Below are 27,474 nucleotides of genomic sequence, written 5' to 3'. Positions count from 1 at the left end.
GCCCGGGCCCCCGGACCCCGATAGCCTAATACTTTTTCGGGCCATGAAATGCGACCTAAGTAACCATAGTTACCTCCCCGCCTTGACCGTTGTTCGTTTATTTGCGTTTTACGGCCAAAAAACTAGAATTTTGCCCGATTCCCATATTTTCGTGTGCTATAGTCCAAGCCTTCCGAGTGGGCCCGGGCCCTCCGGACCCGGATCGCCTAAAAATTTTCTGAGCCATCAAATAGGACCTAAGGAACCACAGTCAATGCCCCGCCATGACTGTTCCTCATTTTCTTGCATTTTACGGCCAAAAAACTAGAATTCCGCCCGATTCCCATATTTTCGTGCGCTATAGTCCAAGCATTCCGAGTAGGCCGGGCCCCTCCGGACCCGTATCACCTTAAATTTTTCTAGGCCATCAAATACGACCTAAAGAACCATATTCACCGCCCCGCCATGACCGTTCCTCGTTTGTTTGCGTTTTACGGCCAAAAAACTAGAATTCCTCCCGATTTCCATATTTTCGTGTGCTATTGCAATAGCCCACGCCTTCCTAGTGGGCCCGGGCCCTCCGGACCCGGATTGCCTAAAAGTTTTCCAGGCCATCAAATAGGACCTAAGGAACCATAGTCACCACCCTGCCATGACCGTTCCACATTGTTTACGTATTACGGCCAAAAAACTAAAATTTCACACGATTCCCATATTTTTGTGTGCTATAGCCCACGCCTTCTGAGTGGGTCTGGCCCCCTAGACTACGACCGCCTAAAAAGTTTTCGAGTAATGAAATACGACCTAAGAAACCATAGTTATCACCACGCCTTGACCGTTCCTCATTCTTTTGCATTTTACGGCCAAAAAACTATAATTACGCCCAATTTTCATATTTTCGTGTGCTATAGCCCACCCCTTCCGAGTGGTCCCGGGCCCCCCGAACCCAGATCGCCTAAAATATTTTAGGACAATAGAATACAACCTAAAGAACCATAGTCACTGCCCCGCCATGACCGTTTCTCATTATTTTAGTTTTACGACCAAAAAACTAGAATTCCGCCCGATTACCATATTTTCGTTTGCTATAGCCCACGCCTTCCGAGTGGGCCCGTCCCACCAGACCCGGATCGCCTAAAAATTTCAGGGCCATTTAATATGACCTAAAGAATCGTAGTCATCACCCCGCCATGACCGTTACTCATTTTGTTTCGTTTTACGGCCAAAATACTATAATTCCGCCCGATTAGCATATTTTCGTGTGCCTCATTCCGAATGGGCCCGGCCCCTTTGGACCTGGATCGCCTTAAATTTTTCCGGGCTATCAAATACGTCCTAAGAAACCATACTCACCGCCCCGCCATGACCATTCCTCATTTGTTTGCGTTTTACAGCCAAAAAACTAGAATTCCTCCCGATTTCCATATTTTCGTGTGCTATTGCCCACGCCTTCCTAGTGGGCCCGGGCCCTCCGGACCCGGATTGCCTAAAATTTTTTCAGGCCATCAAATAGGACCTAAGGAACCATAGTCACCACCCTGCCATGACCGTTCCACATTGTTTACGTATTACGGCCAAAAAACTAAAATTTCACACGATTCCCATATTTTTGTGTGCTATAGCCCACGCCTTCTGAGTGGGTCTGGCCCCCTAGACTACGACCGCCTAAAAAGTTTTCGAGTAATGAAATATGACCTAAGAAACCATAGTTATCACCACGCCTTGACCGTTCCTCATTCTTTTGCATTTTACGGCCAAAAAACTATAATTACGCCCAATTTCCATATTTTCGTGTGCTATAGCCCACCCCTTCCGAGTGGTCCCGTGCCCCCCGAACCCAGATCGCCTAAAATATTTTAGGACAATAGAATACAACCTAAAGAACCATAGTCACCGCCCTGCCATGACCGTTTCTCATTATTTTAGTTTTACGACCAAAAAACTAGAATTCCGCCCGATTACCATATTTTCGTTTGCTATAGCCCACGCCTTCCGAGTGGGCCCGTCCCACCAGACCCGGATCGCCTAAAAATTTCTGGGCCATTTAATACGACCTAAAGAATCGTAGTCATCACCCCGCCATGACCGTTCCTCATTTTGTTTCGTTTTACGGCCAAAATACTATAATTCCGCCCGATTAGCATATTTTCGTGTGCCTCATTTCGAGTGGGCCCGGCCCCTTTGGACCTGGATCGCCTTAAATTTTTCCGGGCTATCAAATACGTCCTAAGAAACCATAGTCACCGCCCCGCCATGACCATTCCTCATTTGTTTGCGTTTTACAGCCAAAAAACTAGAATTCCGCCCGATTCCCTTATTTTCGTGTGCTATAGCCCACGCCTTCCTAGTGGACAGAGCCCCCCATACCCCGATGGCCTAAAATTTTTCCAGGGCCACCAAATACGACCTAAGAAACCGTAGTCATCGCCCCTCCATGAACTTTCCTTGTTTCTTTGCGTTTACGACCAAAAAATAGAATTCTGCCCGATTTCTATATTTTCATGTGCTACAGCCCACGCCTTCCTAGAGGGCCCAAACCCGCCGGACCCCAATCGTCTAAAATTTTTCTGGGCCATCAAATACGACCTAAGGAACCATAGTCACTGCCCCTCCATGACCGTTTCTCATTATTTTGCGTTATACAGCCAAAAAACTAGAATTCCGCACGATTCCCATATTTTCGTGTGCTATAGCCCACGCCTTCTGAGTGGGTCTGGGCCCCCCAGACCATGATCGCCTAAAACATTTTCGGACTATCAAATACAACCAAAGGAACCATAGTTATCGCCACGCCTTGACCGTTCCTCGTTTTTTGCATTTTACGGCCTAAAAACTATAATTCCGCCCGATTCCCATATTTCGTGTGCTATAGCCCACGCCTTCCGAGTGGTTCTGGGCCCCTCGGACCCGTAATGCCTAAAAATTTTTTGGGCCGTAGAGTACGACCTAAGGAACTATAGTCACCGCCCCACCATGACAGTTCCTCGTTGTTTTTGAGTTTTACGGCCAAAAAACTAGAATTCCGCCCGATTCCCATATTTTCGTGTGCTATAGCCCACGCCTTCCAAGTGGGCCCGGCACCCTAACCCGGATCGGCTAAAAAAAATTTGGGCAATCAAATACAACCTAAAGAACCGTCGTCACCGCCCCGCCATGACCATTCATCAGTGTTTTGCGTTTTATAGCCAAAAAACTAGAATTTCGCCTGATTCCCATATTTTTGTGTGCTATAGCCCACGCCTTCCAAGTGGGCCCGAGCCCCCCGGACCCAAATCGTCTAAAAAATTTTCGGGCCATCAAATACGACCTAAAGAACCGTAGTCACCACCCTGTCATGACTGTTCCGCGTTTTGTTTTGTTTTACGACCAAAAACAATATTTTTGCCTGATTAACATATTTTCGTGTGCCTCCTTCCGAGTGGGACGGGCCTCTATGGAACCGGATCGCTTTATAAATTTTCAGGCCATCAAATACGACCTAAGGAACCATAGTCACTACCCCACCATGAACGTTCCTCGTTTGTTTGCATTTTAGGGCCAAAAAACTAAAATTCCGCCCAATTCCCATATTTTTATGTGCTATAGCCCCGCCACCGAGTGGGCCCAGGCCCCCCAGACATCGATCGCCTAAAATTTTTTCGAGCCATCATATATGACCTAAGGTACCATAGTCATCGCCCCGCTATGATAGCCCACACCTTCCTAGTGGACATGGCCACCCGGACCCCGATCGCCTAAAATTTTTCCAGGCCACCAAATACGACCTAAGGAACCATAGTCACCGCCCCACCATGACCTTTCCTTGTTTTTCTGCGTTTACGGCTAAAAAACAAGAATTCCGCTCGATTCCCATATTTTTGTGTGCTACAGACCACGCCTTCCGAGAGGGCCTAGACCCGTCGGACCCTGATCGCCTAAAAATTTTTCCGGGCCATAAATACGACCTAAGGAACCATAGTCACCGCCCGCCATAAACGTTCCTCATTTTTTGCGTTATACTGCCAAAAAACTAGAATTCCACCCGATTTCCATATTTTAGTGTGCAATAATAGCCCACTCCTTCCGAGTGGGCCCGGACTCCGATCGCATAAAACTTTTCTGGGCAATCAAATACGACCTAAGGAACCATAGTTATTGCCACGCCCTGACCATTCCTCATTTGTTTGCGTTTTACGGCAAAAAAAACTATAATTCCATCCGATTCCCATATTTTCGTGTGCTATAGCCCATGCCTTCCGAGTGGTCCCGGGCCCCCCAGACCTGGATGGCCTAAAAAATTTTCGGGCCATAGAATACGACCTAAGGAACCGTAGTCACTGCCCCGCCATGACTATTCCTCGTTTTGTTTCGTTTTACGGCCAAAAAACTATAATTCCGCCCGATTAGCATATTTTCGTGTGCCTCCTTCCGAGTGGGCCGGACCCGAATCGCCTTAAATTTTTCCAGTTCATCAAATACGACCTAAGAAACCATAGTAACCACCCCTCCATGACCGTTCCTCATTTGTTTGCGGTTTACGGCCAAAAAACTAGAATTCCGCCTGATTCCCATATTTTCGTGTGCTATAGCCCACGCCTTTAGAGTGGGCCCGGTCCCCCGGACCCGGATTACCTTAAAATATTTTGGGCCATAGAATACGACCTAAGGAACCATAGTCACTGCCCCACCATGACCGTTGCTCATTTTTATGCATTTTACGTCCAAACAAACTAGAATTCCGCCCGATTCCCATATTTTCGTGTGCTACAACCCACGCCTTCCCAGTGGGGAGGGCCCCCCGGACCCCGATCGCGTAAAATTTTTTCGGGCCATCAAATACTACCTAAGGTACCATAGTAATCGCCCCGCTATGACCGTTCCACGTTTGTTTGCGTTTAACAGCCAAAACACTTGAATTCTGCCTGATTCCCATTTTTTCGTGTGCTATAGATCACGCCTTCCTATTGGGGCGCCCCCGGACCCCGATCGCCTAAAAATTTTCCGGGCCACCAAATACGACCTAAGGAATAATAGCCACCACGCCACCATGAACTTTCCTTATTTTTTTGCGTTACGGCCAAAAAACTAGAATTCCGCCCGATTCCCATATTTTCGTGTGCTAATGCCCACTTCTTCCGAGAGGGCCCAGACCCGCCGGACCCCGATCGCCTAAAACTTTTCTGGGCCATCCAATACGACCTAAGGAACCATAGTCACCGCCCCTCCATGACCTTTCCTCATGTTTTTGCGTTATACAGCCAAAAAAACTAGAATTCTGCCCGTTTTCCATATTTTCGTGTGCTTCCTTCCGTGTGGGCCAGGCCCCTTCGGACCCGGATCGCCTTAAGTATTTCCGGGCCATCAAATACGACCTAAGGAACCATAGTCACTGCCATGCCATGACCATTCATCATTCTTTTGCATTTTACAGCCAAAAAAGTAGAATTCCTCTTGATTCCCATATTTTCGTGTGCTATAGCCTACGCCTTCCGAGTGTGCCCGACCCCCCAGACCCGGATCCCCTAAATATTTTCCAGGCCATCAAATACTACCTAAGGAACCATAGTCACCGCCCCGCCATGATCGTTCCTCATTTTTTGCGTTTTACGTCCAATAAACTAGAATTCAGCCTGATTCCTATATTTTCGTGTGCTATAACCCATGCCTTCATAGTGGGCACGGCCCACCCGGATCGCCTTAAATTTTTCCAGGCCATCAAATACGACCTAAGGTACCACATTCACTGCCCCTCCATGACCATTCCTCGTGTTCTTGCATTTTATGGCGAAAAAAATAGAATTCCGCCTGATACCTATATTTTCATGTGCTATAGCCACGCCTTCCGTGTGGGCCAGGCCCCCAGACCCGGATCGCCTAAAAATTTTCGGGCCATCAAATACGACCTAAGGAACCATAGTCACCGCCCTTCCATGACCGTTCCTCATTTTTATGCGTTTTACGGCCAAAACACTAGAATTCCGCCCGATTCCCATATTTTCGTGTGTTATAGCCCACGCCTTCTCAGTGGGCAGGCCCCCTGGACCCGGATAGCCTAAAATATTTTCGGGCAATCAAATATGACCTAAGGAACCATAGTTACCGCCCCTCCATGACTGTTACTCATTTGTTTTCGTTTTACCGGCAAAAAACTAGAATTCCACCCGATTCCCATATTTTCGTATGCTATAGCCCATGCCTTCCGAGTGGGCCCAGGACCCCGGACCCCGATCTCCTAAAATTTCTCCGGGCCATAAAATATGACCTAAGAAACCATAGTCATCGCCCCGCCATGACCCGTTCCTCGTTTTTGTGCGTTTTACGGCCAAAACACTTGAATTTCGTCCGATTCCCATATTTTTGTGTGTTATAGCCCACGCCTTCATAGTGGGCAGGGTCCTCCCGACCCGGATCGCCTAAAATTTTTCCGGGCCATCAAATAGGACCTAAGGAACCATAGTCACTGCCCCCCCCATGACCGTTCCTCATTTGTTTGCGTTTTACGGCCAAAAAACTAGAATTCCGCACGATTCCCATATTTTCGTGTGCTATAGCCCACGCCTTCTGAGTGGGCCCGGGCCCCTGGACCCCGATATCCTAAAAATTTTATAGGCCATGAAATATGACCTAAGGAACCATAGTTACCACCCTGCCATGACCGTTCCTAGTTGTTTTGCGTTTTACGGCCAAAAAACTAGAATTCCGCCCGATTCCCATATTTTCATGTGCTATAGCCCACGCCTTTCTAGTAGGCAGGGCCCCCCGGACCCTGATCGCCTAAAATATTTTCGGGCCACCTAATACGACCAAAGGAACCATAGTCACCGCCCCGCCATGACCTTTCCTTGTTTGGTTTTTGCGTTTTACGGCCAAACAACTAGAATTCCGCCAGATTACCATATTTTCGTGTGCCTCCTTCCGAGTGGGCCGGGCCCCTCCGGACCCGGATTGCCTTATATTTTTCATGGTCATCAAATACGACCTAAAGAACCATAGTCACCGCCCCACCATGACCGTTCATCTTTTTGTTTTGCGTTTTACAGCCAAACAGCTAGAATTTTGCTCGAGTGGTCCAGAGCCGCCCGGACTCAGATCGCCTAAAAATTTTTTGGGACATAGAATACGACCTAAGGAACCATAGTCACCGTCCCACCATGATCGTTCCTCCTAGTTTTGCATTTTACGACCAACAAACTAGAATTCCGCTCGATTCTCATATTTTCGTGTGCTATTGCCCACGCCTTCCGAGTAGGACCTCCCCCCACACCCGGATCGCCTAAAAAATTTCCGAGCCATAAAATACGACCTAAAGAACCATAGTCACCGCCCCTCCATGACATTTCCTCGTTATTTTGTGTTTTACGGCCAAAAAAACTAGAATTCTGCCAGATTCCCATATTTTCGTGTGCGATAGCCCACGCCTTCTGAGTAGGACCTCCCCCCGGACCCCGATCGCCTAAAATTTTTTCGGGCCATCAAATACGACCTAAGGTACCACAGTCATCGCCCCGCCATGACCGTTCCTCATTTTCTCGCGTTTTACGGTCAAAAAACTAGAGTTCCGCCCGATTCCTATATTTTCATGTGCTATAGTCCACGCCTTCCGTGTGGGCCCGGCCCCCCAGACCCGGATCGCCTAAAACTTTTCGGGCCATCAAATACGACCTTAGGAACCATACTCACTGCCCCGCCATGATTGTTCCTCGTTTCTTATGTTTTACGGCCAAAAAACTAGAATTTTGCCCGATTCCCATATTTTCGTGTGCTATCACGCCTTCCGAATGGGCCCGGGCTCTCCGAACCCGGATCGCCTAAAATTTTTTCGGGCCATCAAATAAGACCTAAGGAACCATAGTCACTGCCCCGCCATGAACGTTCCTCATTTGTTTGCTTTCTACGGCAAAAAAACTAGAATTCCGCATGATTCCCATATTTTCGTGTGCTATAGCCCGCGCCTTCTGAGTGGGCCCGGCCCCCTAGGACCCCGATCGCCTAAAAATTTTATGGGCAATGAAATATGACCTAAGAAACCATAGTTACCACCCCGCCATGACCGTTCCAATGTTTTTGCGTTTTACGGGCAAAAAACTAGAATTCCGCCCAATTCCTATATTTTCGTGTGCTATAGCCCATGCCTTCCCAGTGGGCAGGCCCCCCCGGACCTGGATTGCCTAAAATTTTTACGGGTCATCAAATACGACCTAAGGAACCATAGTCACCGCCCCGCCATGACCGTTCCTCGTTTATTTTGCGTTTTACGGCTAAAAAACTAGAATTCTGCCTGTTTCCCATATTTTCGTGTGCTATAGCCCACGCCTTCCCAGTGGGCGGGCCCCACAGGACCCGCATTGCATAAAATTTTTGCGGGCCATCAAATTGAATCTAAGGTAAAATATTCACCGTCCCGCCATGACAGTTCCTCATTTTTTTGCATTTTACGGCCATAAAATTCTTCCCGATTCCCATATTTTAGTGTGCTATAGCCCACGCCTTCCAAGTGGGCAGGGGCCCCCGGATCGCCTAAAATTTTTCCGAGCCATAACATTTAACATAATGTACCATAATCACCGCCTAGCCATGACTATTCCTCGTTATTGTGCATTTTACGGCCAAAAAATTAGAATTCCACCGTTTTTCCATATTTTCGTGTGCCATAGCCCACGCCTTCCCAGTGGACAGGGCCCCCGGACCCAGATCGCCTAAAATTTTTCCGGGACATCAATTACGATCTAAGGAACCACAGTCATCGCCCCGCCATGACTGTTCCTCGTGATTTTCTGTTTTACGGCCAAAAAACTAGAATTCCGCCCGATTCCCATATTTTCGTGTGCAATAGCCCACGCCTTCCTAGTGGGCAAGGCCCCCAGGACCCGAATCGCCTAAATTTTTTTAGGTCCATCAAATACGACCTAAGGAACCATAGTCACCGCCCCACCATGATCGTACCTCGTTTATTTTGCGGGTTACAGCCAAAAATCTAGAATTCCGCCTGATTCCCATATTTTCGTGTGCTATAGCCCTTGCCTTCCCAGTGGGCAGGGCCCCCAGGACCCGAATCGCCTAAAATTTTTCAGGGCCATCAAATACGACCTATGGAACCATATTCACTGCCCCTCCATGACCTTCCTCGTTGTTTTGTGTTTTACGGCCAAAACACTAGAATTCGGACCAATTTCCATATTTTCATGTGCCGCCTTCCGAGTATGCCGGGCCCCTTCGGAACCAGATCGCCTTAAATTATTCCGGGCCATAAAGTAAGACCTAAGGAACCATAGTCACCACCCCGCCATGACCGTTCCTCATCGTTTTGCGTTTTACGGCCAAAAAACTAGAATTTTACCCGATTCCCATATTTTCGTGTGCTATTGTCCATGCTTTCCTAGTGGGCCCGGGCCCCCCGGACCCGGATCGCCTAATTTATTTTTGGCCCATATAATACGATCTAAGGAACCATAGGCACTACCCGTCATGACCATTCCTCATTTATTTGCGTTTTACGGCCAGAAAACTAGAATTCTGCCTGATTCCCATATTCGCATGTGCTATAGCCCACGCCTTCCGAGTGGGCCCGGCCCCCAGACCTGGATAACTTAAAACATTTTCGGGCAATAAAATACGACCTAAGAATCCATAGTCACCGCCCCACCTTGATCGTTCCTCGTGTATTGCATTTTATGGTCAAAAAACTAAAATTCTGAGCCCACGCCTTCCGAGTGGTCCCGGAAACCCCGGACCCCGATTGCCTAAAATTTTTCCGGGCAATCTAATACCACCTAAGTAACCGTAGTCACCGCCCTGCCATGACCGTTCCTCATTGTTTTGTATTTTACGGCCAAAAAACAAGAATTCCGCTTGATTCCCATTTTTTTGTGTGTTATAGCCCACGCCTTCCGAGTGGTCCTGGGCCCCCCGAAATCGGATCTCCTAAAACTTTTCCGGGCCATCAAATACGACCTAAGGAGCCATAGTCACCGCCCTGCCATGACCGTTCCTCATGTTTTAGCATTTTACGGCCAAAAAACTAGAATTTTGCCCGATTCCCATATTTTCGTGTGCTATAGCCCTCGCCTTGCGAGGGGGCCATCAAATACGACCTAAGGAACCATAGTCACCACCTCGCCTTGCATTTTCGTGTGCTACAACCCATTCCTTTTGAGTGGTCCCAGGCCCCCCGAAAATGGTTCACCTAAAATTTTTTCGAGCCATCAAATACGTGCTAAGGAACCATATTCACCGACCCGCCATGTTCGTTCCTCGTTGTTTTGAATTTTGCGGCCAAAAAATAAGAATTCCGCCCGATTTCCAATTTTCGTGTATTGTGGCCCACACCTTGGGAGTGGGCCCGGGCCCTAAAGACCCGGATCGCTTAAAAAGTTTTCGGGCCATCAAATACGATCTAAGGAACCATATTCACCGGCCCGCCATGGTCGTTTCTCATTTGTTGTGTATTACGGCCAAAAAATAAGAATTTCGCCCGATTCCCATATTTACGTGTGCTATAACTCATGCCTTCCGAGTGGGCCGGCCCCCCTGGACTCGGATCGCCTAAAATATTTTCGGGCCATCAAATACAACATTAAAAACCATAGTCACCGCCTCGCCAAGATCGTTCCTCTTTGTTTTAAGTTTTACGGCCAAACAACTAGAATTCCGCCTGATTCCCATTTTTTCGTGTGCTATAGCCCACGCCTTCCGAGTGGTCCCGTGCCCCCGGAACCGGATTGCCTAAAAATTTTTCGAGCCATCGAATACGACATAAGGAACCATAGTCACCGCCCCTCCATGAACGTCCTCATTTCTTTGCATTTTACGGCCAAACAACTAGAATTTTGCCCGATTCCCATATTTTCGTGTGCTTTAGCCCACGCCTTCCGAGTGGGTCCGGGCCACCAGACCCGGATCGCCTAAAACTTTTTCGAGCCATCAAATGCGACCTAAGGAACCATAGTCACCGCTCCGCCATGATCCTTCCTCATTTTTTGTGTTTTACGGCCAAAATATTAGAATTTCGCCTGATTTCTATATTTTCGTGTGCTATAGCCTACGGCTTCCGAGTGGGCCCGAGCCCTCGGACCGCGATCCCCTAAAACTTTTCCGGGCCATGAAATACGACTTAAGGAACCATAGTCGCTGCCCCTCCATGACCGTTCCTCGTTTATTTGCGTTTTACGGCCAAAAAATTAGAATTCTGCCCGATTCCCATTTTTTCGTGTGCTATAGCCCATGCCTTCCGAGTGATCCCATGCCCCCCGGAATCGGATCGCCTAAAAATTTTTTCGGGCCATCAAATACGACCTAATGAACCATAGTCACCGCCCCGGCATGACCCTTCCTCGTTTCTTTGCATTTTACGGCTAAAAAACTAGAATTCCGACCGATTCCCATATTTTCGTGTGCTTTAACCCACGCCTTTCGAGTGGACCCAGCCTCCCCAGACCCGGATCGCCTAAAACTTTTCTGGGCCATCAAATACGATCTAAGGAACCATTGTCACAGCCCCTCCATGATTGTTCCTCATTTTTTGTATTTACGGCCAAAAAACAAGAATTCTGCCCGATTCCCATATTTTCGTGTGCTATATCCTACGCCTTCCGATTAGGCCGGGTCCCCGGACTCGGATAGCCTAAATTCTTTTCGGTCCATCAAATACGACCTAAAGAACCATAGTCATCGCCTCGCCATGACCGTTCCTCATTGCTTTTGTGGTTTACGGCAAAAATAATTAGAATTTTGCCTGATTCCCATATTTTCGTGTGCTATAGCCGACGCCTTTCGAGTGGGCACGGGCCCCCGGATGGCGATCCCCTAAAACTTTTCCGGGCCATCAAATACGACCTAAGGAACCATAGTCACCGCCCCTCCATAACCTCTCCTCGTTTATTTGCGTTTACGGCCAAAAAACTAGAATTCCGCCCGATTCCCATTTTTTCGTGTGCTATAGCCCACGCCTTTCGAGTGGTCCCGGGCCCCCCAGAACAGGGTCGTCCAAAATATGTTCGGGTCATAAAATACGACCTAAGGAATCATAGCCACCACCCCGCCTTGACCGTTCCTCGTTGTTTTGCATTTTACGGCCAAAAAACTAGAATTCCGCTTGATTCCCATATTTTCGTGTGCTTTAGTCGATTCCTTCCGAGTGGGCCCGGGCCCCCAGGACCCGGATCGCCTATAATTTTTCCAGGCCATCATATAAGACCTAAGGAACCGTAGTCACAGCCCCGCCATGATTGTTCCTCATTTTTTGCATTTTACGGACAAAAAATAGAATTTTGCCCGATTCCCATATTTTAGTGTGCTATATCCTACGCCTTCCGAGTGGGCCGGGCCCCCCAGACTCAGATCGCCTAAATTCTTTTCGGTCCATCAAACACGAACTAAAGAATCATAGTCACCACCTCGCCATGACCGTTCCTCATTGTTTTTGCGGTTTACGGCAAAAAAATAGAATTTCGCTAGATTCCCATATTTTTGTGTGCTATGGCTTCCCAGTGGGCAGGGCCCCCCGGACCTGGATCGCCTAAAATTTTTATGGGCCATCAAATACGACCTAAGGAACCATAGTCACTGTCCCTCCATGAACTCTCCTCGTTTTTTTGCGTTTTACGGCCAACAAACTAGAATTTGGCCCGACTCCCATATTTTCGTGTGCTATAGCCCATGCCTTTCGAGTGGGCCCAGGCCCCCCGACCCCGATCGCCTAAAATTTTTCCGGGCCATCATATACTACCTAAGAAACCATAGTCACCGCCCCGCAATGACCGTTCCTCATTTGTTTCCATTATACGGCCAAAAAACAAGAATTCTGCCCGATTCCCATTTTTTCGTGTGCTAGCCCATGCCTTCTGAGTGGTCCAGGGCCCCCCGAAACCGGGTTGCCCAAAATATTTCCGGGCCATCAAATACTAACTAAGGAACCATAGTTACCACCCTGCCATGACCGTTCCTAGTTGTTTTGTGTTTTACGGCCAAAAAACTAGAATTCAGCCCGATTCCCATATTTTCATGTGCTATAGCCCACGCCTTTCTAGTAGGCAGGGCCCCCCGGACCCTGATCGCCTAAAATTTTTTTGGGCCACCTAATACGACCAAAGGAACCATAGTCACCGCTCCGCCATGACCTTTCCTTGTTTGGTTTTTGCGTTTTACGGCCAAACAACTAGAATTCCGCCAGATAACCATATTTTCGTGTGCCTCCTTCCGAGTGGGCCGGGCCCCTCCAGACCCGGATTGCCTTATATTTTTCATGGTCATCAAATACGACCTAAGGAACCATAGTCACCGCCCCACCATGACCGTTCATCTTTTTGTTTTGCGTTTTACAGCCAAACAGCTAGAATTTTGCTCGAGTGGTCCAGAGCCCCCCGGACTCAGATCGCCTAAAAATTTTTTGGGACATAGAATACGACCTAAGGAACCATAGTCACCGTCCCACCATGATCGTTCCTCCTAGTTTTGCATTTTACGACCAACAAACTAGAATTCCGCTCGATTCTCATATTTTCGTGTGCTATTGCCCACGCCTTCCGAGTAGGACCTCCCCCCACACCCGGATCGCCTAAAAAATTTCCGAGCCATAAAATACGACCTAAAGAACCATAGTCACCGCCCCTCCATGACATTTCCTCGTTATTTTGTGTTTTACGGCCAAAAAAACTAGAATTCTGCCAGATTCCCATATTTTCGTGTGCGATAGCCCACGCCTTCTGAGTAGGACCTCCCCCCGGACCCCGATCGCCTAAAATTTTTTCGGGCCATCAAATACGACCTAAGGTACCACAGTCATCGCCCCGCCATGACCGTTCCTCATTTTCTCGCGTTTTATGGTCAAAAAACTAGAGTTCCGCCCGATTCCTATATTTTTATGTGCTATAGTCCACGCCTTCCGTGTGGGCCCGGCCCCCAGACCCGGATCGCCTAAAACTTTTCGGGCCATCAAATACGACCTTAGGAACCATACTCACTGCCCCGCCATGATTGTTCCTCGTTTCTTATGTTTTACGGCCAAAAAACTAGAATTTTGCCCGATTCCCATATTTTCGTGTGCTATCACGCCTTCCGAATGGGCCCGGGCTCTCCGAACCCGGATCGCCTAAAATTTTTTCGGGCCATCAAATAAGACCTAAGGAACCATAGTCACTGCCCCGCCATGAACGTTCCTCATTTGTTTGCTTTCTACGGCAAAAAAACTAGAATTCCGCATGATTCCCATATTTTCGTGTGCTATAGCCTGCGCCTTCTGAGTGGGCCCGGCCCCCTAGGACCCCGATCGCCTAAAAATTTTATGGGCCATGAAATATGACCTAAGAAACCATAGTTACCACCCCGCCATGACCGTTCCAATGTTTTTGCGTTTTACGGGCAAAAAACTAGAATTCCGCCCAATTCCTATATTTTCGTGTGCTATAGCCCATGCCTTCCCAGTGGGCAGGCCCCCCCGGACCTGGATTGCCTAAAATTTTTACGGGTCATCAAATACGACCTAAGGAACCATAGTCACCGCCCCGCCATGACCGTTCCTCGTTTATTTTGCGTTTTACGGCCAAAAAACTAGAATTCTGCCTGTTTCCCATATTTTCGTGTGCTATAGCCCACGCCTTCCCAGTGGGCGGGCCCCACAGGACCCGCATTGCATAAAATTTTTGCGGGCCATCAAATTGAATCTAAGGTAAAATATTCACCGTCCCGCCATGACAGTTCCTCATTTTTTTGCATTTTACGGCCATAAAATTCTTCCCGATTCCCATATTTTAGTGTGCTATAGCCCACGCCTTCCAAGTGGGCAGGGGCCCCCGGATCGCCTAAAATTTTTCCGAGCCATAACATTTAACATAATGTACCATAATCACCGCCTAGCCATGACTATTCCTCGTTATTGTGCATTTTACGGCTAAAAAATTAGAATTCCACCGTTTTTCCATATTTTCGTGTGCCATAGCCCACGCCTTCCCAGTGGACAGGGCCCCCGGACCCAGATCGCCTAAAATTTTTCCGGGACATCAATTACGATCTAAGGAACCACAGTCATCGCCCCGCCATGACTGTTCCTCGTTATTTTCTATTTTACGGCCAAAAAACTAGAATTCCGCCCGATTCCCATATTTTCGTGTGCAATAGCCCACGCCTTCCTAGTGGGCAAGGCCCCCAGGACCCGAATCGCCTAAATTTTTTTAGGTCCATCAAATACGACCTAAGGAACCATAGTCACCGCCCCACCATGATCGTACCTCGTTTATTTTGCGGGTTACAGCCAAAAATCTAGAATTCCGCCTGATTCCCATATTTTCGTGTGCTATAGCCCATGCCTTCCCAGTGGGCAGGGCCCCCAGACCCGAATCGCCTAAAAATTTTCAGGGCCATCAAATACGACCTATGGAACCATAGTCACTGCCCCTCCATGACCTTCCTCGTTGTTTTGTGTTTTACGGCCAAAACACTAGAATTCGGACCAATTTCCATATTTTCGTGTGCCGCCTTCCGAGTAGGCCGGGCCCCTTCGGAACCAGATCGCCTTAAATTATTCCGGGCCATAAAGTAAGACCTAAGGAACCATAGTCACCACCCCACCATGACCGTTCCTCATCGTTTTGCATTTTACGGCCAAAAAACTAGAATTCTGCCCGATTCCCATATTTTCGTGTGCTATTGTCCATGCTTTCCTAGTGGGCCCGGGCCCCCCGGACCCGGATCGCTTAATTTATTTTTGGCCCATATAATACGATCTAAGGAACCATAGGCACTACCCGTCATGACCGTTCCTCATTTATTTGCGTTTTACGGCCAGAAAACTAGAATTCTGCCTGATTCCCATATTCGCGTGTGCTATAGCCCACGCCTTCCGAGTGGGCCCGGCCCCCAGACCTGGATCACTTAAAACATTTTCGGGCAATAAAATATGACCTAAGAATCCATAGTCACCTCCCCACCTTGATCGTTCCTCGTGTATTGTATTTTACGGTCAAAAAACTAAAATTCTGAGCCCACGCCTTCCGAGTGGTCCCGGGCACCCCGGACCCCGATTGCCTAAAATTTTTCCGGGCAATCTAATACCACCTAAGTAACCATAGTCACCGCCCTTCCATGACCGTTCCTGGTTGTTTTGCATTTTACGGCCAAAAAATAAGAATTCCGCTTGATTCCCATTTTTTTGTGTGTTATAGCCCACGCCTTCCGAGTGGTCCTGGGCCCCCCGAAATCGGATCTCCTAAAATTTTTCCGAGCCATCAAATACGACCTAAGGAGCAATAGTCACCGCCCTGCCATGACCGTTCCTCATGTTTTAGCATTTTACGGCCAAAAAACTAGAATTTCGCCCGATTCCCATATTTTCGTGTGCTATAGCCCTCGCCTTGCGAGTGGGCCATCAAATACGACCTAAGGAACCATAGTCACCACCTCGCCTTGCATTTTCGTGTGCTACAACCCATGCCTTTCGAGTGGTCCCGGGCCCCCCGAAAATGGTTCGCCTAAAATTTTTCCGAGCCATCAAATACGTGCTAAGGAACCATATTCACCAACCCGCCATGTCCGTTCCTCGTTGTTTTGAATTATGCGGCCAAAAAATAAGAATTCCACCCGATTTCCAATTTTCGTGTATTGTAGCCCACACCTTGGGAGTGGGCCCGGGCCCAAAAAGCGGATCGCTTAAAAAGTTTTCAGGCCATCAAATACGATCTAAGGAACCATATTCACCGGCCCGCCATGATCGTTTCTCATTTGTTATGTATTACGGCAAAAAAATAAGAATTTCGCCCGATTCCCATATTTACGTGTGCTATAGCTCATGCCTTCCGAGTGGGCCGGCCCCCCTGGACTCGGATCGCCTAAAATATTTTCGGGCCATCAAATACAACATTAAAAACCATAGTCACCACCTCGCCAAGACCGTTCCTCTTTGTTTTACGTTTTACGGCCAAACAACTAGAATTCCGCCTGATTCCCATTTTTTCGTGTGCTATAGCCCACGCCTTCCGAGTGGTCCCGTGCCCCCGGAACCGGATCGCCTAAAATTTTTTCGGGCCATCGAATACGACATAAGGAACCATAGTCACCGCTCCTCCATGACCGTCCTCATTTCTTTGCATTTTACGGCCAAACAACTAGAATTTTGCCCGATTCCCATATTTTCGTGTGCTTTAGCCCACGCCTTCCGAGTGGGTCCGGGCCACCAGACCCGGATTGCCTAAAACTTTTTCGAGCCATCAAATGCGACCTAAGGAACCATAGTCACCGCCCCGCCATGATCCTTCCTCATTTTTTGTGTTTTACGGCCAAAATATTAGAATTTCGCCTGATTTCCATATTTTCGTGTGCTATAGCCCACGGCTTCCGAGTGGGCCCGAGCCCTCAGACCGCGATCCCCTAAAACTTTTTCGGGCCATGAAATACGACTTAAGGAACCATAGTCACTGCCCCTCCATGACCGTTCCTCGTTTATTTGCGTTTTACGGCCAAAAAACTAGAATTCTGCCCGATTCCCATTTTTTCGTGTGCTATAGCCTATGCCTTCCAAGTGATCCCATGCCCCCCGGAATCGGATCGCCTAAAATTTTTTTCGGGCCAACAAATACGACCTAATGAACCATAGTCACTGCCCCGGCATGACCCTTCCTCGTTTCTTTGCATTTTACGGCCAAAAAACTAGAATTCCGATCGATTCCCATATTTTCGTGTGCTTTAACCCACGCCTTTCGAGTGGACCCAGCCCCCCCAGACCCGGATCGCCTAAAACTTTTCTGGGCCATCAAATACGACCTAAGGAACCATTGTCACAGCCCCTCCATGATTGTTCCTCATTTTTTGTATTTACGGCCAAAAAACAAGAATTCTGCCCGATTCCCATATTTTTGTGTGCTATATCCTACGCCTTCCAATTGGGCCGGGTCCCCGGACTCGGATAGCCTAAATTCTTTTCGGTCTATCAAATACGACCTAAAGAACCATAGTCATCGCCTCGCCATGACCGTTCCTCATTGCTTTTGCGGTTTACGGCAAAAACAATTAGAATTTCGCCTGATTCCTATATTTTCGTGTGCTATAGCCGACGCCTTTCGAGTGGGCACGGGCCCCCGGATGGCGATCCCCTAAAACTTTTCCGGGGCATCAAAAATGACCTAAGAACCATAGTCACCGCCCCTCCATAACCTCTCCTCGTTTATTTGCGTTTACGGCCAAAAAACTAAAATTCTGCCCGATTCCCATTTTTTCGTGTGCTATAGCCCACACCTTTCGAGTGGTCCCGGGCCCCCTAGAACCGGGTCGTCCAGAATATGTTCAGGTCATAAAATACGACCTAAGGAATCATAGTCACCACCCCGCCTTGACCATTCCTCGTTGTTTTGCATTTTACGGCCAAAAAACTAGAATTCCGCTTGATTCCCATATTTTCGTGTGCTTTAGCCCACGCCTTCCGAGTGGGCCCGGGCCCCCAGGACCCGGATCGCCTATAATTTTTCCAGGCCATCATATAAGACCTAAGGAAATAGTCATAGCCCCGCCATGATTGTTCCTCATTTTTTGCATTTTACGGACAAAAAATAGAATTGTGCCCGATTCCCATATTTTAGTGTGCTATATCCTACGCCTTCCGAGTGGGCCGGGCCCCCCGGACTCAGATCGCCTAAATTCTTTTCGGTCCATCAAACACGAACTAAAGAATCATAGTCACCGCCTCGCCATGACCGTTCCTCATTGTTTTTGCGATTTACGGCAAAAAAATAGAATTTCGCTAGATTCCCATATTTTTGTGTGCTATGGCTTCCCAGTGGGCTGGGCCCCCCGGATCCGGATTGCCTAAAATTTTTATGGGCCATCAAATACGACCTAAGGAACCATAGTCACTGTCCCTCCATGAACACTCCTCGTTGTTTTGCGTTTTACGGCCAACAAACTAGAATTTAGCCCGACTCCCATATTTTCGTGTGCTATAGCCCATGCCTTCCGAGTGGGCCCAGGCCCCCCGACCCCGATCGCCTAAAATTTTTTCGGGCCATCATATACTACCTAAGAAACCATAGTCACCGCCCCGCAATGACCGTTCCTCATTTGTTTCCATTTTACGGCCAAAAAACAAGAATTCTGCCCGATTCCCATTTTTTCGTGTGCTAGCCCATGCCTTCTGAGTGGTCCAGGGCCCCCCGAAACCGGGTTGCCCAAAATATTTCTGGGCCATCAAATACTAACTAAGGAACCATAGTCACCACCTCTCCATGACCGTTCCTCGTTTTTTTGCATTTTACGGCCAAAAAACTAGAATTCTGCCCGATTCCTATATTTTCGTGTGCTTTACCCCAAGCCTTCCAAGTGGGTCCGGGCCCCCAGACCCTGATCGCCTAAAAATTACCGGGCCATCAAATGTGACCTAAGAAACCATAGTCACCGCCTCGCCATGACCGTTCTTCGTTGTTTTGCATTTTATGGCCAAAAAACTAGAATTTCGCCCCATTCCCATATTTTCGGGTACTATAGCCCACGCCTTCCTAGTGGGAAGGGCACCCCTGGACCCGGATCGCCTAAAAATTTTTCGAGCCGTCAAATATCACCTAAAGAACCATAGTCACCGCCCTGCCATGACCACTCCTCATTTATTTTCGTGTGCTAAATCCTACGCCTTCCGAGTGGGACGGGCCCCCCGGACTCGGATTGCCTAAATTCTTTTCGGTCCATCAAATACGAACTAAAGAACCATAGTAACCGCCACGCCATGACCGTTCCTCATTGTTTTTGCTGTTTACGGCAAAAAAAAGTAGAATTCCGCCAGATTCCCATATTTTCGTGTACTATGCCTTCCTAGTGGGCAGGGCCCCTCGGACCCGAATCACCTAAAATTTTTCTGGGCCATCAAATACGACCTAAGGAACCATAGCCACTGTCCCGCCATGAACTCTCCTCGTTTTTTTGTGTTTTACGTCCAACAAACTAGAATTTGGCCCGATTCCCATATTTTCGTGTGCTATTGCCCATGCTTTCCGAGTGGGCCCAGCCCCCGGACCCCCATCACCTAAAAATTTTATGGGTCATCAAATACGACCTAAGAAACCATAGTCACCGCCCTGCAATGACCGTTCCTCGTTTTTTTCCATTTTACGGCCAAAAAACTAGAATTCTGCCCCATTCCCATTTTTTCGTGTGCTTGCCCACGCCTTTTGAGTGGTCCAAGGCCTCCCGAAACCGGGTCACCTAAAATATTTTTGGGCCATCAAATACTAACTAAGGAACCATAGTCACCACTCCGCCATTACCGTTCCTCATTATTTTGCATTTTACGGCCAAAAAACTAAAATATCGCCCGATTCTCATATTTTCGTGTGCTTTAGCCTACGCCTTCCAAGTGGGCCCGGGCCCCCAGACCCTGATTGCCTAAAAATTATCCGGGCCATCAAATATGACCTAAGGAACCATAATCACCGCCTCTCCATGACCATTCTTCGTTTGTTTGCATTTTACGGCCAAAAAACTAGAATTTTGCCCCATTCCCATATTTTCGTGTACTATAGCCCACGCTTTCCTAGTGGGAAGGCCCCCCCGGACCCGGATCGACTAAAATTTTTCCGAGCCATAAAATACCACCTAAGGAACCATAGTCACTGCCCTGCTATGAACACTCCTCATTTATTTGCATTTTACGGCCAAAAAACTAGAAGTCCGCACGATTCCCATATTTTCGTGTGCTATTGCCCATGCCTTCAGAGTGGGCCTGGGACCCCCGGATCCCGATCCCCTAAAAATATTCCGGGCCATGAAATTCGACTTAAGGAACATTGTCACTGCCCCGCCATGACCGTTCCTTGTTTATTTGCGTTTTACGGCCAAAAAATTAGAATTCCGCCCGATTCCAATTTTTTCGTGTGCTATAGCCCACGCCTTCCGAGTGATCCCGTGAACCCCGGAACCTGATTGCCTAAATTTTTTTCCGAGCCATCAAATATGACCTAAGGAACCATAGTCACCGCCCCGACATGACCCTTCCTTGATTCTTTGCATTTTATGGTAGAAAAACTAGAATTCCGTTCGATTCCCTTATTTTCGTGTGCTTTAGCCCACACCTTCCGAGTGGGCCCGTCCCCCCAGACCCGGATCACCTAAAACTTTTTTGGTCCATCAAATACGACCTAAGGAACCATAGTCACCACCCCGCCATGAACGTTCCTCCTTTTTTGCATTTTACGGCCAAAAAACTAGAATTCTGCCCGATTTTTATATTTTCGTGTGCTATATAGCCCACGCCTTCCAAGTGGGTAGGGCCCCAAAGAACCCGATCGCCTAAAATTTTTTCGGGCAACCAAATATGACCTAAGGAACCATAGTCACCGCCCTACCATGACCGTTCCACATTGTTTTGTGTTTTACAGTAAAATAACTAGAACTCCACCCGATTCTCATATTTTCGTGTGCTATAGCCCACGCCTTCCGAGTGGGCCCGGGGCCCCCGGATCCTAATCACCTAAAATTTTTCTTGGCCATGAAATACGATCTAAGGAACCATAGTCACCACCCCGCCATGGTCGTTCCTCGTTATTTTGCATTTTACGGCCAAAAAACTAGAATTCCGCCCGATTCCCAAATTTTTGTTTGCTTTAGCCCACGCCTTCCGAGTGGGCCCAGGCCCCCAGGACCAGGATCGCCTAAAAATTTTCTAGGCCATCAAATACGTCCTAAGGAACCATTGTCACAGCCTCTCCATGATTGTTCTTCATTTTTAATATTTTACTGCCAAAATACTAGAATTCTGCCTGATTCCCATATTTTTGCGTGCTATATCACACGCCTTCCTAGTGGGCCGGGCCCACAGGACTCGGAATGCCTAAATTATTTTCGGTGCATCAAATACGACCTAAAGAACCATAGTCACCACCTCGCCATGACCGTTCCTCATTGTTTTTGCGTTTTACAGCAAAAAAAACTAGAATTCCGCCCGATTCCCATATTTTCGTGTGGCATAGCCCACGCCTTCCCAGTGGGCAGGGCCCCCGGACGCGGATCACCTAAAATTTTTCTGGGCCATCAAATACGACCTAAGTAACAATAGTCACAGCCCCACCATGACCTCTCCTCGTTTTTTGCATTTTACGGTCAACCATTCCCATATTTTTATGTGCTATAGCCCACGCCTTGTGAGTGGTCCCGGGCCCCCTAGAACCGGGTCGCCCAAAATATTTTCGGGCCATTAAATACGACCTAAGGAACCATAGTCACCGCCCTGCTATGACCGTTCCTCATATTTTTGCATTTTATGGCAAAAACACTAGAATTCTGCCCAATTCCCATATTTTAGTATGCTAATAGCTCACGCCTTCCGAGTGGGCCGGGACCCCCGGACCCCGATCGCCTAAAAATTTTTCGGGCCATCTAATACGACCTAAGGAACTATAGTCACCGCCTCGCCATGACCGTTCCTCATTGTTTTGCATTTTACGTCCAAAAAACTAGAATTCCGCCCCATTCCCATATTTTCGTGTGCTATAGCTCACGCCTTCCTAGTGGGCAGGGCCCCCCGGACACGGATCACCTAAAATTTTTTCGAGAAATCAAATACGACCTAAGGAACCATAGTCACCGCCCCGCCATGACCTCTCCTCGTTCCTTTGCGTTTTACGACCAAAAAACTAGAATTGTGCACAATTCCCATATTTTCGTGTGCTATAGCCCACGCCTTCCGAGTGGGCCCGGGCCTCGGACCTCGATCGCCAAAACTTTTTCGGGCCATCAAATACAACATAAGGAACCATATTCACAGCCCCGCCATGACCGTTCCTTGGTTTTTTGTATTTTACGGCCAAAAAATGAGAATTCTGCACGATTCCCATTTTTTTATGTGATATAGCCCACGCCTTCCGAGTGGTCCCGGGCCCCACGAAACCGGATTGCCTAAAATTTTTCCGGGCCATCAAATACGACCTAAGGAACCATAGTCACAGCCCCTCCATGACCGTTCCTCGGTGTTTTGCATTTTACAGCCAAAAACCAAGAATTCCGCCCGTTTCCCATTTTTTCGTGTGCTGTAGCCCACGCCTTCCGAATGATCCTAGGCCCCCCGGACCCGGATCGCCTAAAATTTTACCGGGCCATCCAATATGACCTAAGGAACCATAGTCACCGCCCCGCCAAGACCTCTCCTCATTGATTTGCGTTTTACGGCCAAAAGACTATAATTTTGCCCGATTCCCATACTTTCGTGTGCTATTGCCCACGCCTTCCGAGTGGGCCCGGGCCCCCCGGACCCCCGATCGCCTAAAATTTTTCGGGCCATTTAACACGACCTAAGGAACCATAGTCACCGCCCCGCCATGACCGTTCCTCATTGTTTTGCATTTTACGGCCAAAAAATAAGAATTTCGCCTGGTTCCCATTTTTCGTATGCTTTAACCCACGCTTCCGAGTGGTCCCGGGCCCACCAAAATCGGATAGCCTAAAATTTTTTCGGGCCATCAAATACGACCTAAGGAACCATAGTCACCGCCCCGCCATGACCGTTCCTCATTTTTTTGCATTTTACAACCAAAAAACAAGAATTCCTCATGTTTCCCATTTTTTCGTGTGCTATAGCCCACGCCTTCCGAGTGGTCCCGGGCCTCCCGGACTCGTATCGCTTAAAATTTTTCAGGGCCACCAAATACGACCTAAGGAAACATAGTCACCGCCCTGCCATGCCTGTTCCTCGTTGTTTTGCGTTTTACGACCAAAACGTAAAATTCCGCCCGATTTCCAAATTTTCGTGTGCTATAGCCCACGCCTTGCAAGTGGGCCCGGGCCCCCCGGACCTGGATCGCCTAAAATTTTCCGGACCATCAAATACGACCTAAGGAACCATAGTCACCATCCATCCATGACCGTTCCTCGCTTGTTTTGCGGTTTACGGCCAAAAAACTAGAATTCGGCCTCATTCCCATTTTTTCGTGTCCTTTATCCCACGCCATCCGAGTAGGCCCAAGCCCCCAGGACTTGGATCGTCTAAAAAATTTTCAGGCCATCAAATACATCCTAAGGAACCATAGACACAGCCCTGCCATGATTGTTCCTCATTATTTGCATTTTATGACCAAAATATTAGAATTCTGCCCGATTCCCATATTTTCATGTGCTATATCCCACGCCTTCCGAGTGGGCTAGGGGCCCCGGACTCGGATCGCCTAAATTCTTTTGGGTCCATCAAATATGACCTAAAGAACCATAGTCACCGCCTTGCTATGACCGTTCCTCTTTTGTTTTCGCGTTTTACGATAAAAAAACTAGAATTCCGCCCGGTTCCCATATTTTCGTGTGCTATAGCCCACGCCTTCCCAGTGGGCAAGCCCCCCCGGACCCGGATCACCTAAAATTTTTCTGGGCAATCAAATATGACCTAAGGAACAATAGTCACTACCAAGCCATGACCTCTCTTCATTTTTTTGAGTTTTACAGTCAACAAACTAGAATTTCGCCCGATTCCCATATTGTTGTGTGCTATAGCCCACGCCTTCTAAGTGGTCCCGGGCCCCCCGGAACCGGGTCGCACAAAATATTTTACGGACCATCAAATATGACCAAAGGAACCATAGTAACTGCCCCGCTATGACCGTTCCTCGTTTTTTTGCATTTGACGGCAAAAAAGCTAGGATTCTTCCCAATTCCCATATTTTAGTATACTAATTGCCCACGCCTTCCGAGTGGGCCCGGACCCCCGGACCCCGATCGCCTAAAAGTTTTCCGGGCCATCAAATACGACCTAAGGAACCATAGTCACCGCCTCGCCATGACCGTTCCTCGTTCTTTTTGTGTTTTACGGCCAAAAAACTAGAATTCCGCCCCATTCCCATATTTTCGTGTGCAATAGCCCACGCCTACCGAGTGGGTCCAGGCCCCCGGACCCCGATCGCATAAAATTTTTTCGGGCCATCAAATACGACATAAGGAACTATATTCACAGCCCTGCCATGACCGTTCCTCGGTTTTTTGCATTTTACGGCCAAAAAATAAGAATTCCGCTCGATTCCTATTTTTTTGTGTGCTATAGCCCACGCCTTCCAAGTGGTCCCGGGCCCCCCGAAACCGGATCGCCTAAAATTTTTCGGTACCATCAAATACGACCTAAGGAACCATAGCCACCGCCCCTCCATGACCGTTCCTCGGTGTTTTGTATTTTACAGACAAAAAACAAGAATTCCGCCCGTTTTCCATTTTTTCGGGTGCTATAGCCCACGCCTTCCGAGTAGTCCTCGGCATGCCGGACCCGGATCGCCTAAAATTTTATCAGGCCATCAAATATGACCTAAGGAACCATAGTCACCGCCATGCCATGACCTCTCCTCATTGTTTTGCGTTTTACGGCCAAAAAGCTACAATTTTGCCCGATTCCCATACTTTCGTGTGCTATTGCCCACGCCTTCCGAGTGGGCCCGGGCCCCTGGACCCCGATCGCCTAAAATTTTTTCGAGCCATCTAACACGACCTAAGGAACCATAGTCACCACCCCGGCATGCCCGTTCCTCGTTGTTTTGCATTCTACGGCCAAAAAACAAGAATTTCGCTTGGTTCCCATTTTTTCGTGTGCTTTAGCCCACCCTTCCGAGTGGTCCCAGGCCCCCCGGAACCGGATAGCCTAAAATTTTTTTGGGCCATCAAATACGACCTAAGGAACCATAGTCACCGCCCCGCGATGTCCGTTCCTCATTTTTTTGCATTTTGCAGCCAAAAAAATAGAATTCCGCCCGTTTCCCATTTTTTCATGTGCTATATCCTACGCCTTCCGAGTGGTCCTAGGCCCCCCGGACCCAGATCACCTAAAATTTTATCGGGCCATCAAATATGACCTATCGAACCATAGTTACAGCCCCGCCATGACCTTTCCTCATTTGTTTTGCATTTTACGGCCAAAAAACTACAATTTTGCCCGATTCCCATACTTTCGTGTGCTATTGCCCACGCCTTCCGAGTGGGCCCGGGCCCCCCAGACCTCGATCGCCTAAAATTTTTTCGGGCCATCTAACACGACCTAAGGAATCATAGTCACCGCCCCTCCATGACCGTTCCTCATTGTTTTGCATTTTACAACCAAAAAATAAGAATTTTGCCTGGTTCCCATTTTTCGTATGCTTTAGCCCACGCTTCCGAGTGGTCCTGGGCGCCCCGGACTCGTATCGCCTAAAATTTTTCAGGGCCACCAAATACGACCTAAGGAAACATAGTCACCGCCCCGCCATGACCGTTCCTCGTTGTTTTGCATTTTACAACCAAAACGTAGATTTCCGCTCGATTCCCATTTTTTCGTGTGGTTTAGCCCACGCCTTGCGAGTGGGCCCAGGCCCTCAGGACCTGGATTGTTTAAAAAAATTTCAGGCAAATACGTCCTAAGAAACCATAGACACATCCCTGCCATGATTGTTCCTCATTATTTGTATTTTACGGCCAAAAAATTAAAATTCTGTCCGATTCCCATATTTTCGTTTTCTATATCCCACGCCTTCTAAGTGGGTCGGGGCCCCCGGACTCGGATCGCCTAAATTCTTTTCGGTCCATCAAATACGATCTAAAGAACCATAGTCACCGCCTCGCCGTTCCTCATTGTTTTTGCGTTTTACGGTAAAAAAACTAGAATTCCGCCCGATTCCCATATTTTCGTGTGCTATAGCCCACGTCTTCCGAGTGGGCTAGGGGCCCCGGACTCGGATCGCCTAAATTCTTTTGGGTCCATCAAATATGACCTAAAGAACCATAGTCACCGCCTTGCCATGACCGTTCCTTTTTTGTTTTTGCGTTTTACGACAAAAAAACTAGAATTCCGCCCGATTCCCATATTTTCGTGTGCTATAGCCCACGCCTTCCCAGTGGGCAGGCCCCCCGGACCCGGATCACCTAAAATTTTTCTGGGCAATCAAATATGACCTAAGGAACAATAGTCACTGCCCCGCCATTACCTCTCTTCATTTTTTTGAGTTGTACAGTCAACAAACTAGAATTTCGCCCGATTCCCATATTTTTGTGTACTATAGCCCACGCCTTCTGAGTGGTCCCAGGCCCCCCGGAACCGGATCGCACAAAATATTTTACGGACCATCAAATATGACCTAAGGAACCATAGTAACTGCCCCGCTATGACCGTTCCTCGTTTTTTTGCATTTGACGGCAAAAAAGCTAGGATTCTTCCCAATTCCCATATTTTAGTATACTAATTGCCCATGCCTTCCGAGTGGGCCCGGACCCCCGGACCCCGATCACCTAAAAGTTTTCTGGGCCATCAAATACGACCTAAGGAACCATAGTCACCGCCTCGCCATGACCGTTCCTCGTTCTTTTTGTGTTTTACGGCCAAAAAACTAGAATTCCGCCCCATTCCCATATTTTCGTGTGCTATAGCCCACGCCTTCCCAGTGGGCAGGGGCCCTCGGACCCGGATCACCTAAAATTTTTTCGAGCCATCAAATACGACCTAAGGAACCATAGTCACCGCCCCGCTATAAACTCTCCTCATTCATTTGCGTTTTACGGCCAAAAAATAGAATTCTGCACAATTCCCATATTTTCGTGTGCAATAGCCCACGCCTTCCG

This window comes from Nicotiana tabacum, chromosome 17, assembly GCF_000715075.1.
Source record: "Nicotiana tabacum cultivar K326 chromosome 17, ASM71507v2, whole genome shotgun sequence".
Lineage (NCBI taxonomy): Eukaryota > Viridiplantae > Streptophyta > Magnoliopsida > Solanales > Solanaceae > Nicotiana > Nicotiana tabacum.
This window is presented reverse-complemented; position numbering follows the sequence as displayed.